This window comes from Equus asinus, chromosome 8, assembly GCF_041296235.1.
Source record: "Equus asinus isolate D_3611 breed Donkey chromosome 8, EquAss-T2T_v2, whole genome shotgun sequence".
Lineage (NCBI taxonomy): Eukaryota > Metazoa > Chordata > Mammalia > Perissodactyla > Equidae > Equus > Equus asinus.
Genome location: NC_091797.1, coordinates 22,889,260 through 22,904,232, shown reverse-complemented (window position 1 = coordinate 22,904,232; position 14,973 = coordinate 22,889,260). Strand labels below are relative to the sequence as shown.

General features: G+C 46.1%; 1 protein-coding gene across 23 annotated transcripts in view; it reads right to left on the bottom strand.

The window, feature by feature from the left end:
- Positions 1 to 14,973, bottom strand: part of TRERF1 (transcriptional regulating factor 1) — a 195,017-nt gene that overhangs the window by 50,360 nt on the left and 129,684 nt on the right. For all 23 annotated transcript variants that reach the window (XM_070514938.1, XM_044776677.2, XM_070514941.1 and 20 more), the window contains one exon: positions 14,193 to 14,307. The gene's annotated coding sequence lies outside the window, so the exon portion shown is untranslated. The remainder of the gene's footprint in view (positions 1 to 14,192; positions 14,308 to 14,973) is intronic.

Genomic DNA, 14,973 nt, shown 5'->3' with positions numbered 1-14,973 from the left:
AAGACACCCAGTGCTATGCTGACGAGCTAGACTAAGATGCTGCTGAGCAAATGGGAGGGAGGAATGATGATGGCTAATACGTACTGTGCACTAACCTCGGGCCAGGCACAGCGCCCAGTCCTCCACCAGCCCCTCACAATAACCACACCAGGTGGGAACTTGCATCCATCACACTTACTCTTTGCCAACCTCTCAACGACACCCTGTGATGAACATTCTCAAATGTGTCTCCTTATGAACTTCTGTGAGAATTTCTTTAGGATATATACCCAGGAGTTCAGAATTCCCTTTCTAGTACATTGGTTATGGCAGAGACTTATAACAAATGACATATAAAAATGACCTACAGACAAGTGTATACACTGCAGCATTGTTTGAGTAGCCAAAGACTGAAAACACCTCAAATGCCTGTCAATAAGGGAGTGGTTAAAGACAATTATAGAATAACCATATGATGGAGTATTATATGGCTGTTAAAAAGAACAAGGAAACTCCATGAACTGATATGGAAAGATCTCTAAAGTTAAAATAGAATATATACATGTATGTATGTAAATAGTTGATTCTCATTATTAGCAGTAGTATGTTTTATAAAGTCACCATAGACACTGAATTAGAAAACAATGTACCATTGTTTTTCGGGGGAAATACAAGGTTCAGTTCCTGTGAGCCTCTGGTCACTTTTTCATCAACTGATCAATATATAACCTTATTTGTTTTGCTTTTAAAATGCATAACCTTGTTTTATGTGTGTTTCTGTTCCAAGATATCTTATTTAATATATCATTGATTCATTAACATTGAGTTCACGGCCAACAGCACTATAATTCATGCCTGAACGAAGCTTATTTAATGCATATTTTCTCCATAAGGTACATCACAGCCTCCTTACACTTAAGAGCACTTCAGCATGACACTGGGGCCACTTTAAACAGTGAAATCAACAACAAAAAGTGCAAAAACATGGCACTAAATGGACTTTGAAAAGGACAGTTGTTTACAGCATGAGAGTCAAAACAAGAAGGCAGAACATCTCCTCGATCAACCTCAGCCGGGAATGTGCGTTGGGAGGCTCGAATTTTTCATAGCTCTGTCATAGCATGTCCATCACGGACTTTGAAAGCACCCTGAGTATTGATTTGGGGGTTTCAAATAAATTTGAGAGGGTAGGAGAAATATGCGAATATGAAATCCCCGAATAATGAGGATCGACTGTATGTTCACAGCTGCTTCTTGTGCATAAAGAAAATCTGGAAGGATCTAAGGAACTAGTAATAGTTGTCTGTGGGGAGGGGGTGACTCTGGGCTGAATGGGAAGAAGAGTAGGAAGAAGACTTCATTTTATAGCTTTTTATATTTTTCTAAATTATTGAACCATGGGAATCTATTACTTCTTCAAAAAAATAAACAGATGTAATAAAACAGTGAAAAAACCTGCATGTACGCTTAAAAGCAGAACACTGATGGCTTAAAACTTTAACTTAAAACACAAACATCTCGCTAGCCTTTCGAGGCAAGGGCCAGGCCTTTACTTTGCTCACAGATCTGCTGACTAGAGCTCTGCGTTGTCTTTCTCCATAACCACCCTGTAATGCATCATTTTTCAGTTTTGTTTCTGTAAGAAGGAGCCAGAAGTTGAAGACACTGTAAAGGAATCGCGGTGCCGAATCCTCTGATGTGCTCATATGCCCCCTCTCTCGGGTGCCCATCTTCAACGATTGTCTTGCTTACACCTCACCTGGCACTTAGTGTCTTTTGGGGGCTTGTTTCTCTATATTCTTTTTCCAAAGCATTCAGCTAACCTTTCATAGAAACAGCATTTCTTTCCTTTTTGCACTCAGAGGTCATCAGCTTCTATCACATTTAATTAATTTATGCATTACAATAACAAGCACAACCGGCATAAGCAGGTTTGGGAACGCAGCTAGTGCCTGAACAGCCCGGGACGACGCTTAGAGGAGCGGGTGCTATGTGTCTGGGGGTCTGGGGAGCTGCGGGAGAAGATGGCTGGGAGAAGCTGGTTAAAAACGGCTTCTCCCGTGTGTGAATGTGCCTGAGAACTTTAATACGCTACGATAACACACGAAGTCGCTGAATTATGCCTTCTTGCACCGTTTGTGGGTTTCAAGTATTAGTTAGGTGTCTGCAGGTCAGGCACAGACTCAGAGCCGGGTTCCCTGTGGTGCTCAGAGCAGAGCTGGGGTGGGGCAGGCCCTCAGAGAACATTTTTGGAAGTAAGTGGACTATTTTTTTTTCAAAGGCCTTCAAGGCAGGATTTCTGACAAAGCTGACATGTAGACATCGCATTTTAGGAACAGGATGAGGAAAGGCAGGCCTGTAAGATCTCCTTAAGGGCCCTATTAACCCCTCGAGGGGCTGTTTGGGATATAAGTCCACAGTCTGAGCCCCCAGATGCTCCTCGCTGAGGCAAATCCCCCAAAAGTTTAGGGATGATGCTGCACCCTCTGCTTGCAAAAGGGGAAAGAGGCCGGGGTCTACATCCTGAACCCCAAAGGCCTTTGTTCCAGCAGATGAGCCTGAGCCTGCTTCACTGAGCAATGGAGGCTGCAGGCATTTGCCCTCTCCGCTTCCTGGCCCCCGAACTAACTTTCATCCCTCCACCTCTTGCTCTTACTGTTTCCCCTTCACTCATCTTAAATACTGGAGGAGCCTGAATCAGAAAGCTGGGACCCCAAGAGCTCACCTCCCCTAACCTCCCTCACTTCCAACAGGTTATCAATTCCTGCATTTCCCTGACCATCTTCTCCTCTCATTCCCACTGCCCACTCCATGATACAGTCTCTTAATGGCCGGGCCCCTCTCCTCGCCCACTTTACACCCAGCAGCCCTGCCCATGCCACCCCTCTGCTTAAAACCTCCAGTGCTCCCTCCACCAACAGGAGCAGGGTCCAGACAGCTCAGCCCAGCACAGGAGGCCCCTCACAATTTAGCCTCACCTACCTTCCCAATGATTTACCCAACCATTCACCATACATACCGTGAGCACTTGGCCTATAAAACTACAGGGTTTCCAGAATGCTGGTCCCTCAGCCTGGAATCTCTTTCTCTCATTCTCTATCTTCTTAGCCTGTAAGTTCCTGTTCCAACTTAACATCCTTTATGAAACCTTCCCTGATTCTCAGCCATTCATTGTAACGAAATATTTACTGAGTGCCCACTAGGTACCAGGCACAGTGGATATCATGGAGGTGGGTCCATGACAAGGTGTCATCTCTTGTGGGGCTTGCAGTCTGCCAGGGAGAGGTCAGACAGACAAATACAATCTGCTGACTGTGATGAGGCGCAATAATAAAGGGCCGTGACCTCAGCAGAGAGGTCAGGGAAGGATGCTCTGAGGAAGTTACAGTGATGCTGCAATCTAAAGGATGAGGACTTAAACAGGGAAAATAGGGTGTAGAAAGCTGCATTCCAGACAGTCAAGGACAGTATGGGCAAAGGCCCTGTGGCAGGTGGGAACATGGTGGACACAATGAACTAAAAGGCGGCCAGAGTGGCTGGAATGGAGGATAAAGGAGCATGGTGATGAAACTGGAGAGGGGGCAGGGGCCAGACCACCTAAGGCTCTTAAGGGTAAGGAGCTTTATCTTTATCCAAAGAGTAATAGGGAACCATTAAAGTATTTTGAGTGGGGTGTGTGTGTATTTCTGTGCAAGCATGTATGACTGATCAGATTTCCATTTTGAAAAGGCCACGGTGTAGACCAGAGGTCAACAAACCTTTTCTGTAAAGGGCCAGATAGTATATATTCTAGGCTTTGCAGCCAGGTGGCAAAATCAAGGCTATGAAGTAGACTTATACATCACTTATATAAGACTTTTGTCTTATATAATAAGACAAAAAAGAAAATTCTACAAATTTTTTGAGGAAACAAAATATAATAATAATTGAGTATAATTCTTTTGTAACACAGATCTGCTAATGAGAAGAATGGAAATATTTTTTGGAGGGATGACTTTTTGCTTAATTGGGGTCCAAAGTCAGTGTTCCCATATCATCAAATGTTCATACGTACAAGCCATTTTTAGCCCAGGGGCCATACAAAATCAGGCAGTGGCTGGGTCAGGGAAGTGATCCTGGGGACCGCTGTGTGCTGACCTCTGGTGCAGACAATGGACCGGAGGAGCGTGAGCGAGGATATGGGGAGACTCAGCTCTGTGGTGGTCGAGGCCAGGCAGCTTGGACGTGGGTGGTGACGGAGGGGCATTTCAGGGTGAACCTGACAGGACCTGGTGACAGGATGGGCATGGAGGTGCGGGAGCAGGGTGTGTCAGGATGACGCCTAGATGTCAGGTTCGCACCTGTGAGGACAGGGAGCGCTGCCAAAGTTCAGTTTGGCTTTGAAACCTACAACAGGAGCTGTCACTGAGGCACCGGACTGAGGGCTCCCAGGCTCAGAGAGGTTTGAGAGTCCCCTGACAACAGGTGGTAGGTGGAGGCAGGGACATGAGGAGGACTGCCTAGAGAGTAGACCAAGTACCCAGTCAGCGTGTCTTTATTACACCACTTAGCACACTGTTCCCAACTGCTTTATCTGCCTCCGCCATCAGACTGGGACCCCTTCAACTCTGCCTTCAGGGGTCAGCATAAACAGGGCACCCACTGGGAGCTAACGACAGGAGAAAGGGAGGGAGGAAGGGGGAAGCTTTTGCTGCCACAGGCTAACACAGAGAAGATCCCCTCGGTCCACAGTGGAAGCGGGCTTCCCTCTTCCGCTCTGCAGAGCCAACGACCGTGTCCTGTGGCTAACCTTCCACAGGAGCTGCTTTTGATAAGGGTCACTGGACCCTCCCCAATCACTTTAAATCATCCAAGTGTGTGCACGCACACGCACATTTACACACAAATCTCCTCCCCACCAACGCCTGGAACATGATTTGTGGTGATGGTGTATTGACAACACAGCCATCAACTGTCAGTTCAACGTGTCTAAATATTATGTTCCATCACCCAGAACATCATTTTTTTAAATTAAAAAAAAAAAAAGTTAAACGGCAATTCCATTCACAGCAAGGAGGGAAAAACAGAACAAAAGTACAGGTTAAAGAAAACCAAAATTTTTTCCCCTTTCTTTTCTTTCTTTCTTTCCTTTTTTTGAATAAAAGAGTAAGAAACTCATGGCTCCATCTCTTTAACAGTCATGGGACGAGGAGGTCAATGCTGACATGTGGAGTGACCTGCCTTGGTGACCATGGCACGTGTCTGCCTGATGTCAGTGGAGCTCAGAGCCAGCCAGCGCCCCTGGGCCACGGCCACAAATCCTCTGGCCCAGGGTGGAGTTTCTGATAGGGACCTTGAGGAGTTCGTGGGAGGGTGTGCATGTCTTCATGGCCAATAGGAAGATTCCAGAAAGCGCTGTACAAAGCACACGCACACACTATTTTATTTTGTCCCCACTATAAACGTGTGAAGTCAGAATTGTTTTCTCTGTTTAAAAGAAAAGGAAATTCACATTCAGGGGATGCGCTGCCCAAGGTCACACAATCAGTGATAGGGCTAGGCCTCCAACCCTCCAATGCCAAAGGACAAGGCTTCCTCTGATCTTCTGCAGAGTCCCTTGTCCGTCTTTTCCCCCGCCTCCCACAGATCTGACTAGCACGAAGCTACTACCCGCTAGTTGGAACCTTCCAGCTTTCTCCTTGACTTCTGAGGGCTCGGGGAGAACTAGTTTACGCCACAGTATAGACACGCCCCGGGGATCCAGACACCAGCTCCTCGCAACCTTCAACCCTCTAGCGCATAGCCATGAACTTGGAAGTACGAAAAAGAAGCTGACGCATTTTACACACCAAAAAAAAACCCCCTTCCTATTTCTAGGCTTAAAGGGCTAAGCTCCAGCGATCTGGAAAATTCTTTTCCTCATCAGGAACTTCTCAGAGGAGAGGAACAAATGGGTTCTGTGGAGGCATTTTCCTCACAGAAGGACCAAGAACACTGGTTGTGGAGTCAGAAGACCAGAGTTCAGATCTTAATCTTCCACGGTTGCCAAGTGAGTAACCAGGCAGGCCGACCTGACTCTTTTTCATTTTTTTTTTTTCCAAGCCTCAGTTTTGACTTCTGTGAAACAGGAATGATGATTCCTATTGTTCCAGGCTTTTCTGTGAGGATTAAACAGGCGAAGGTACAAAACATGTGTGGCACCCAGTGGGGACTCTCAGAATCTCGCCACCCAGGGTGGGGTTTCTCTTGTTTTGTTTTGACTTGGGTACAGTTTAGATCAGGCTCAGTGACTCAGTCGTGATTGAATCGGTTTGGTTATTCGTTTCCTGGGCAACCTTCAGCCCTCCCTTTGTTTCACTTAGCAGACTCGTGCTCAGGGGCAGGAAGTGCCAGAAGTGGACACAGAAAGGAAGAGAGGAAACCCATCCACTGGAAAGCCTCCGCAGTCGGGGGCTCTTCGGTGAGGGGACCAAGAACCTCACTTACCCTGACTCCCCCTGAAAACACCATTGCATCGCGGTAGAGTCACTTTTCTCCATAACGACAATCCAAGACATGGTGCCAAGGCGAAAAGCACATTTACCGTATTGTTCTCTAGGCAGAGAAATAAACAGAAGACTGCAGACGCTCACATGACTTGCTCATTCACTGCTGAAGGAAGTTCTCCGGGGCAGGTCGGCCCCTGAAGAAAGGCCTATAGTTCTTCGAGGGTCAGTGCAACTCAGGAGGTGCCCAAGAGGGACTCTGAGTGCGGCCACGGGTCAGGCCAAGCTCGCCAGCGTGGTTACTGGTAACGAGGGAGGAGTTCTGCTCTCTGGGGTCCAGCTCTCAAGCAGTTCAAGACCCCAGGAGAGGAAAAGAGAAGAAATTATGTAGTGGCCATCTAAAGCTTAAGAATAGCTACGGTTACCATTAAAGAAAAAACTTTAAAGGGGTGCGGCCCAGTTACCCGGAAAGAGTCGATTCATTCCTTCTATGATACCAGATAAAGAGATAGTTTACTTCCTTTCCTGTTTCAAGAGGGCCCCCAGCCCTCAGATTCCAGGAAATTGGCAGTAACTCTGTCCATAGCTGCAGTTTCCTTACTTTTAGTGACAGCCCCTTGGGCTGCTTAAACAACGGCCCCCCTCTGAGAGCTGGGGGACACTGTCTGGCAGGGCTGTCCCAGGGAAGCAGGCCTGGGGAGGCCTTGGTGGCCCACATCTGCCACCTGATCTGACCGGCAAAGGAGACCTAACCCAGCGGAAGCTCCCAACTCCCTCAGAGTTCACGCCAAGGTAGCCCTTAGAGAAGAAACAATGAGGCCATCCTAACCTTCAACATTCAGAGGGCATTCTCACAACCGCTATTTTTCTGTGTGGCAGACCCAGCAAGAAGCTGTATTCCCATTTTAAGCTAAGCTATGGAAGTTCCAAGGGAGGAAGAGATTTCCACAGGATCACAAGTGCTGGTGAGAAGCAAACCTGAGGGAGAGGAGAGCTGAGGACCTCTGGTCCCAGGCCAAAGAGCCCCCAGCGACCACTAAACCACTTCGGCTGAATGGAGACGTAGGGCCTCCACGTGACGTGAGTGTTCTCCAGAAATACAAACAAGAAGGCATCATGGAAGAGCAAAGAAGCAGTCGCCTACTTATTTCTATTCCCTAAATTAAAATGTCCCAGCCTTCTCTGAATGGCCCTCATTTTGTCCTCCTTCTTCCCCTCCACCCTGGGTCTCCTGGACCCACACTGTTTCCCCCTCTCCTCCTCTTGATTATGTGCACACACATGATCTCCCTCTTCATGGGACACTCAGGACATTTAAACATTCTCACATGGGGTTCTTTTAAGCCCACTTCCCCTGCCCTCTGACCCCGCCCCCAGCCCGCACTGGGTAGCTGCGTATTCAGGAAACGCAAACCCAATATAAAGATAACCCGGACCAAACAGAAAAGGAGACTGGCCCTGTGACCTTGTTGGGCAATGACTTCCCCTCCCTGCACCTCAGACTCAGCTTCTGCAGAATGAGGAGGCTGGACCCAAGGGGCTGCAAGGAGGTCCCTCTAGCTCTGACCTGTGAAGGCTCAGCTGGACGAACCCCGCCAGAGCCCGCCTGTCCCAGGGACACCCAACAATCCTGAGCCAGGATACTGAGGCAGGAGAGCTCCCCACCACTGACACCTGATCCCTATCCAGCCTACTGGGGAGAAAGAGAGCCGGGAGTCAGGACACCTGGATTTCTGCCATCTTTTAGAAAAGGGCCAAGAGTGAGTGGGGGAGGTTATCAGAGCAGACTTAAGCTCCAGCTGTAGTGTTTTAATTTTTAAAAAATAGAATAATCTATATGACTGGTATAATAAAGATTACTAAAGTATTTTTAGAAAGGAGAATGCACTGGGTGTAACAGTGAGAAGGAGCTGATGGTCAGTCTCCAGAGAAGTCCTTAAAGACTCAGTTTATAACATCTGTCCATTGGCTCTTATGTGGCTGTGCAAGCACGTAAGTCCTTTGCCCGGGGTGCCTGTCTCTATGCCCACAATAACCTTGGCTCCCCAAACTCCTCAGATAGCCCTTGACATGAAGTGTCCCAACTTTCTGGTTCCAGAAATGGTCTCCGCATCTGCACCTTGTTTTACTGTGCAGGGGTTGGCTCACAAGAAGAACTCAACCTGGAGTGCCACCCTAAGAAGAATAATTAATCTACCAGCTGAGCTCCCCATGGACAAGGCCAGTTGGATGGTGTAAGTAATCAATCTTGGCTCATAGCTCTAAGTAACCAGAATGGAGGAGGGACAGGAAGCATGAATCATTATCAGGAGAGAGGCTGTTAATAGACTTGAGGTTTGCCGGGCGGGGTGGGGGATGGGGTGGGTTGGGCCTGGCCCCTCAGCCCACTGCTCTAGAATGTCAACATCGTCTTGGAGAGCAAAGCAGCCCCTCCCTAACTCCAGCAACATCCATGCTCAGGCTCCTAGAAACCCTCACCTTTCTAGATATTTGAGCAACGCATGGAAAAAGAAGACAAGTGGTTCACTCCAAATCATTGTTTGGTATTCACAGACTAAATTTTTAAAGAAAGTTTCCAATCTCTGTTTTATAAAAGTGAGTTGGTGGCCAAGAGTGAACCAAAGCATTTGCTAGAGAGACAAAAAGGCAAATGCAAATCCATTCAAGACCGCCATGTTCGTGGGCCATGAGTGGTCAAATACCCCTGGGGGCGCCTGGTGACACAGAGTCAAACATTAACTGCAGGACTTCTTAGGGCTTTTGATAGGCTAATAATACGCTAAAGATCCTCCTGCTGGGTGTCTCAGCAGACGAGACACGGCTGCACGGCTGCCCAAGAGGGGCCAGGCGGCCACGTGTGGGGCTAGCAGCACGCACTGGGCCTCATGAGAACACCCGTTTCTATGTTTCAGTTCATACCACTTCTATACCCAGTATGTAGGAGCTCCTTTTCCAGTGCCTCACCCTACCTGCCCCACAGAGTCAGCTCCAGTCTGCCTCCTCCAGGCTTCCACTGGAAGCCTTCCCTGACCCCTCAAGGGCATAGTGCTGCCCTCCTTGGAAATCCACTCTGAACATCTGACCCTTAACCTTATGAAGATGGTTTATTCTCTATGCATTTTTTGGTCATAAAGTCTTTTAAAATTAACAGACATTTTTTAGAGCAGTTTTAGGTCACAGCAACTCTACGCTGTGCTCTGTTTCTTCTACCACTTGCCCACTGCACGTAGCCCAGAGTCTCTACAAATAGCAAGTATTGAGAAAAGCTGTTGCTTGATAGATATCAAATCAGGAAGTGATACAAATCTGAGAGTAATATAAAGGCATTTACTAGAAGGGAGTGTGTGAAATAAAAAGCGTCACACCAGCCGTCAAAAAGTAAAGGAGGTAAAACGGTGCAGACCACCCACTGCAGGGTTGCAGGACCCGCAGAGCAGGTGCGCCATCCTGTGGCCTGGGGGCTCCACAGCGGAGGGAACGGCTTGGAGGGAGAGCCGAGATGCTGGGGTGCCCTGCTTCCAGAACCCCTGGTTTATATCCTCTGCAAACACTGGCCAGACCAAGGTGTTCTGTTTTCCCTCAGATTATTTTTTAAAATATCCAGTTTGAAGAACATAAGAGTGAGGCTGGGACTCTCACACTGACCCCAGATTTCTGCCTCCATTTTCACCACGTTTCATAAACCAGCTCTGTCAACTTAAAAGCATCACTGAACAAGAGCACAGGCCTGTTCTCAGTTGTAACGCGGACCGCCACGGACCGAGCGCTGTGACGCTCCACGCTCGTGGTCCAAGCTTTATGCGCATCGTCTCATTTGGTCCTCGAGCAGCTCCATCTATTGTCCCATGTTACAGATGAAGAAACTGAAGCTCAGAGAGACTAAGCTAGCAAGTGGCAGAGCTAGGTTCAAACTCAGCTCTTTCTCCCTGCTGCCCTAAGGTCCAAAATACCTACCCACTGTGCTCTGTGGCCTCCCCTCTGATGAAAGGCACGCCAGCAGGAGACAGAAAAACCAACAGCAGGAAGGATGGGGTGGGGGAGAGGCGCAGGGAAGAGGGGAATGTGAGAAGGAGAGAGGAGCACGAAGAAGAAAGGAAGCTGGGGTCTGGATGAGGTGCACATGGGTTCTGGCTTTGGGTCCAGGGGGCCTTTGAGGAGTGGGAATGAAGCAGGAAAGTTGGTGGTGACTGTTGGAGAAACAAGCCACAAAATATGTAGAAGCCATTTCCTCTCTCAAAGAAGATAAACAATAGATTCATAAACAAATTTTACAAAGCTGCCCAGCTATTTAAAGCATTCTGGTAGGAACTCATATCCTCTGTGAGAATAAAGCTAATCCTGAAAAAATGGTCAACAGCCCATTTTGGGGAGACGGGACAGGAAAGGGACATACTCCTTTCGGGTCTGTCACCTGCCAGGCCTGTGACTGTAGCCAGTTACATGTCTTCTCTGAGCCTCGGTTCACTCTTTTGTGAACATGGAACAGTCATTCCTGCCTCCCAGGGCCATGGTGGAGAAGAAAGAAGATATACTTTCTGGCAATATGGCAGACCAGATACGCAACTTGACTTTCCCAACTGAAACAATTATTATGCTGGATAAAATTTAAAATGTAAAAATTGTATACACATTGCTGAGCTGGTATAAATGAAAGGATTCTTTGAAGACCAAAACAAAACCAAAAGCAGGAAACTTGGGAGGTAAGCTAGAGGCAAAGCTGGCTTTTGCCCTGAGGGTTCCTGCTCATCCCCAGAGATTCTAAGTTTCCCATGAGAGCTGCACAGGGCTCAGGAAACAGGAGAAAAAGTGGAGTTCTGGCCATAAAGTTGGGACTCCAATAGGCTCCACTCTCAATGAATGAGAAATAGACCCACAGCACAGAAGCAGATTACAAGGAAACCTGACCCTGGGCTGGGTAGAATGTGGGGGGAATCTCTCCTGAAAATTTGTAACCATAAGCTGGATCTCACACAGGTCTGCGGTTGGAATTCATGCTACTTATGTAACCAGAAAAGCTTTAGGTAGAAAATTAATTTAAAGTGACTTTTGGCTGATAGTGCTTCCAGACAACTAGTAGAAGTTAATGCAAATCCTCTCCAGAAAAATAAACTTCAACATCTCAAATAATTCCCAAGAAAGTTCTAAGGAAAATGGGCAGCTCACAGTAAATAACAAGAAAACAAGGCACTATGAGTACCAGCCAGCAGAAACAACAGACGGCAGAATCTGGCCTGGAAAGATTTCCGATTCTGGAATCACCAGACACGAAATTCTATAATGTCTAAATAGCTACTCCAATAGATTAAAGTAAAAAAAGGCAGCTTACAAATATGAGCAAGAAATAAGAGATCAGAAAACCACCAAGCAGATTTGAAAAATAATGGACCAGAACTTCAAGAAATGATAAATAAAGGAACCAAAAGGAAAAAAATTCAATGGATAGATTAAACAGCATTGGAGACAGAATAAATTAGTTAAATGGAAGACAGATTTGAAGAAATTACTCAGAGTTTCAGCAAAGAGATGAAAATGTGAAACAGAGATTAAGAGAGAGAGAACAGAACGAGAAGGCCCACCATACGTCTAACTGGAGTTCCAGAGGCGATATTAGAGAGAGAAAGAGGCAATATTCAAAGAACTGAGGGGTGAGAATTTTCCAGAATGGTTGAAAAACACCCATCTTTATCTGTAGGAATCCCCACAAAACCCAAGCAGAACAAAGACAGAGAAATTTACACATAGTTACGTGACAATGAAGCTGAGAACATCAGAGAAAACAATGATATCTTTAACATAACCAGAGAGAAATGCCAGATCACTTATAAAGAAACAGCAATTAGACTGACAGCCAACTTCTCAAAAGCAATATTCAGAGCCAGACATAGTGGAATAATGGCTTCAATGACCCAACAGAATATATCCAGTAAAGCTACCTTTCAAAACTGAGAGCGAAACAAAGACATTTTCAAGCCAACAAAAACCAAATCAAACCCAGCAGAAAAAACTTGAAAGTTTACCAGCAACAGACTCTCACTAAAGGATAATGCTAAAGGATTTATTTTAGACAGAAGGAAAATGATCTCATATTCATGAAAGAGTGGTGAAAAAAAGATATTGATAAGTCTGTGGGTAAATCTATACACACACTCACCATATATAACAACGACATCTAGCTTGTGGGGAAAAAACAGGACAGGATGAAAACACAGGACAATTGTATATAAATTGGGAGAGGCAGTGGTTAGAATTAAACCAGTTTATGCTTCTTGCATTGTTTGGGAGGAAGGTAAAGACACTGATTACTGTTAGACTTTGTTAAGGATGCCTGTTAAAATTGCTGGAGTAACTACTGAAAGAATAGTTATGAAGTATATAACTTCCAAATAAGAAGACGGAAAACAGAACGAGGGGGAGAAACACTTCAACCAAAAATAAAGAGCAGAAAAAATCAAAGTATATAAAGAGGGTAGAAATGAATCTCAATTCATCAATAAAATACCTATTCTAAATATCTATGCACCAAATAGCATTGCTTTAAAATATATAAAGCAAAAATTTCAGCATTATAAGGAGAAATTGACAAGTCCAATGGGAGATTTTTTAACACATTTCTCTCAATAATTGATAGATTAATCAGACGAAAACAGAAAAGGACACATTACAGACGATTTGAACATCACAACGAACTAACTTATTTCAATGATTTTATATAGAACACTATATCCAATAATTAGAGAATACACATTTTTTTCCAAGCACTTATGGAACACCTAAGAAAAAAGTTGAAGAGAGATAAAATATTAAAAAAGAGCACCGAGAAGTGGTTCAAGGCTTATTTCGAACTCTCTCCAGGGATCCAAACCTATTTTGCGTTAAAAAAGACGGAGACGCTGTCTTTTTTGCTCATTGATGTACCTCCAGTGTCCAGCACAGTGACTGTCACCGAGGAGGCTCTTAATAGACACTGAAGAATGAACGGTGAATGAGGGATTCTCTGCTGCGGATGGCACAGGTTGAGTGAGCAACTGGCAGGGCCAACCCTGGAGGTAATGAAGTGCTTTCCAACATGGAGGAGCACAAAAGGACAAAGTGAGCGGCGCTAGTCTCTAGGGAGAATTTACACAAAAAACAAAAGCAGAGTCACGACAGCCATCTTCAGATCCAAAGAGGGAGTCATGTGGCAGAGTCTTTGAAAGTTCAGTCTTTATGGTTCCAAATGGCAGAGCAGAGAAGAGCAGGCGGAACTTACCAAGAGGCAGAATTGGTCCCAATATTAGGCAGAATTTTCTAACAATTCATTGTTCCACACTGGCTGGGGATTGGCCAGGCTGATCCTCTAAGGCCCCTTACCACCCTGTGTGGAACAGAAGTGTCTGTCCAGGATGTCTTGGGAGTCCCAGACTATGGACTGACCAGCCTTCCAATTACATCCTCTTCCAGAGATTCCTTTACCCCAAATTCTCTGGATACCCAATCCCTAAAAGGTCCCAAGATTCAGGAGGTGCTGGAGGAATAATGAGAGCTTCAGTCCCCAGCAACTCAATTCAGTGTCCCGTCTGCTCCACCATCAGCCTCTCTATTAACTGAAATGAGCACGTTTTGCCCCGTTAGGCTGACGTGCACTTTCTACGTCTACCTATGCCCTAGTAAACTCCATTTTTCCAGCACATGACAAGGGATTACAAAAGCAGATAGAATTAGCTAAAACGAAAATTCCTAAACCTTCCAGCACAAGGAAAGCAAGCTCACCTTGACCTCCGCAGCAGATGGTTGAGTTGGGAGCCTGGCTCTGGGGGCTTCTCCTGCGGCCGGCCAGTCATGCTGCTCTCATGCTGCTGGGCAGGTGGGAAGAGGAGACCTGTTTCTGCGGGAAAAAGAGAAGGAAAGTTCACTACTTCATCATTCGATCCCAGCTCTCCATCACTGGCCTGCAGAGGACACTATCCAGAAGGCTCAGGAGTTGCCGAGGCTGGCCTCACCCACTCTCATGTCACTGGGGAGCAGGCAGGCACACATGGGACAAATGTTTCCCACGCCCTCCGATATGCCAGGCAGGGCTCTTAGGAATGAAGCCACGAAGATGTATTAGACACAGTCCCTGCTCTCAAGAAACAGTCTAGCAAGAGAGAGGGGGACGGACACGTGTTTCATTACAATATAATTTGGTAAGTGCTGTGGTTTCCCCAAATTCATTCAACAGGGGAGCAAAGGCAGGTTACAGGCCCTCTCAAACTGTGTGTGATGAAGAACCAGCTATCTTTGTTTTTGCTTTAACTTCCAATCCATCACGGAGGAATACTTTTATAAAATATAATAAAGATGAAATGAAAAAATATTCATACAAAGGACAAGCCTAATTTTTCATATTCAATTCAATGGATTACTCTGTCAAATCGGTATGGAAGTTTCTAGGTGCTTACTCTCCATTTCTGTACTTATGCTGACTGGTAAGCAGTTTGCAGACCAGCACCATTCCATGAACCACACTAAGGAGCATTGCTATAGCAGAAGTTTGTAAAGAGTGCAACTT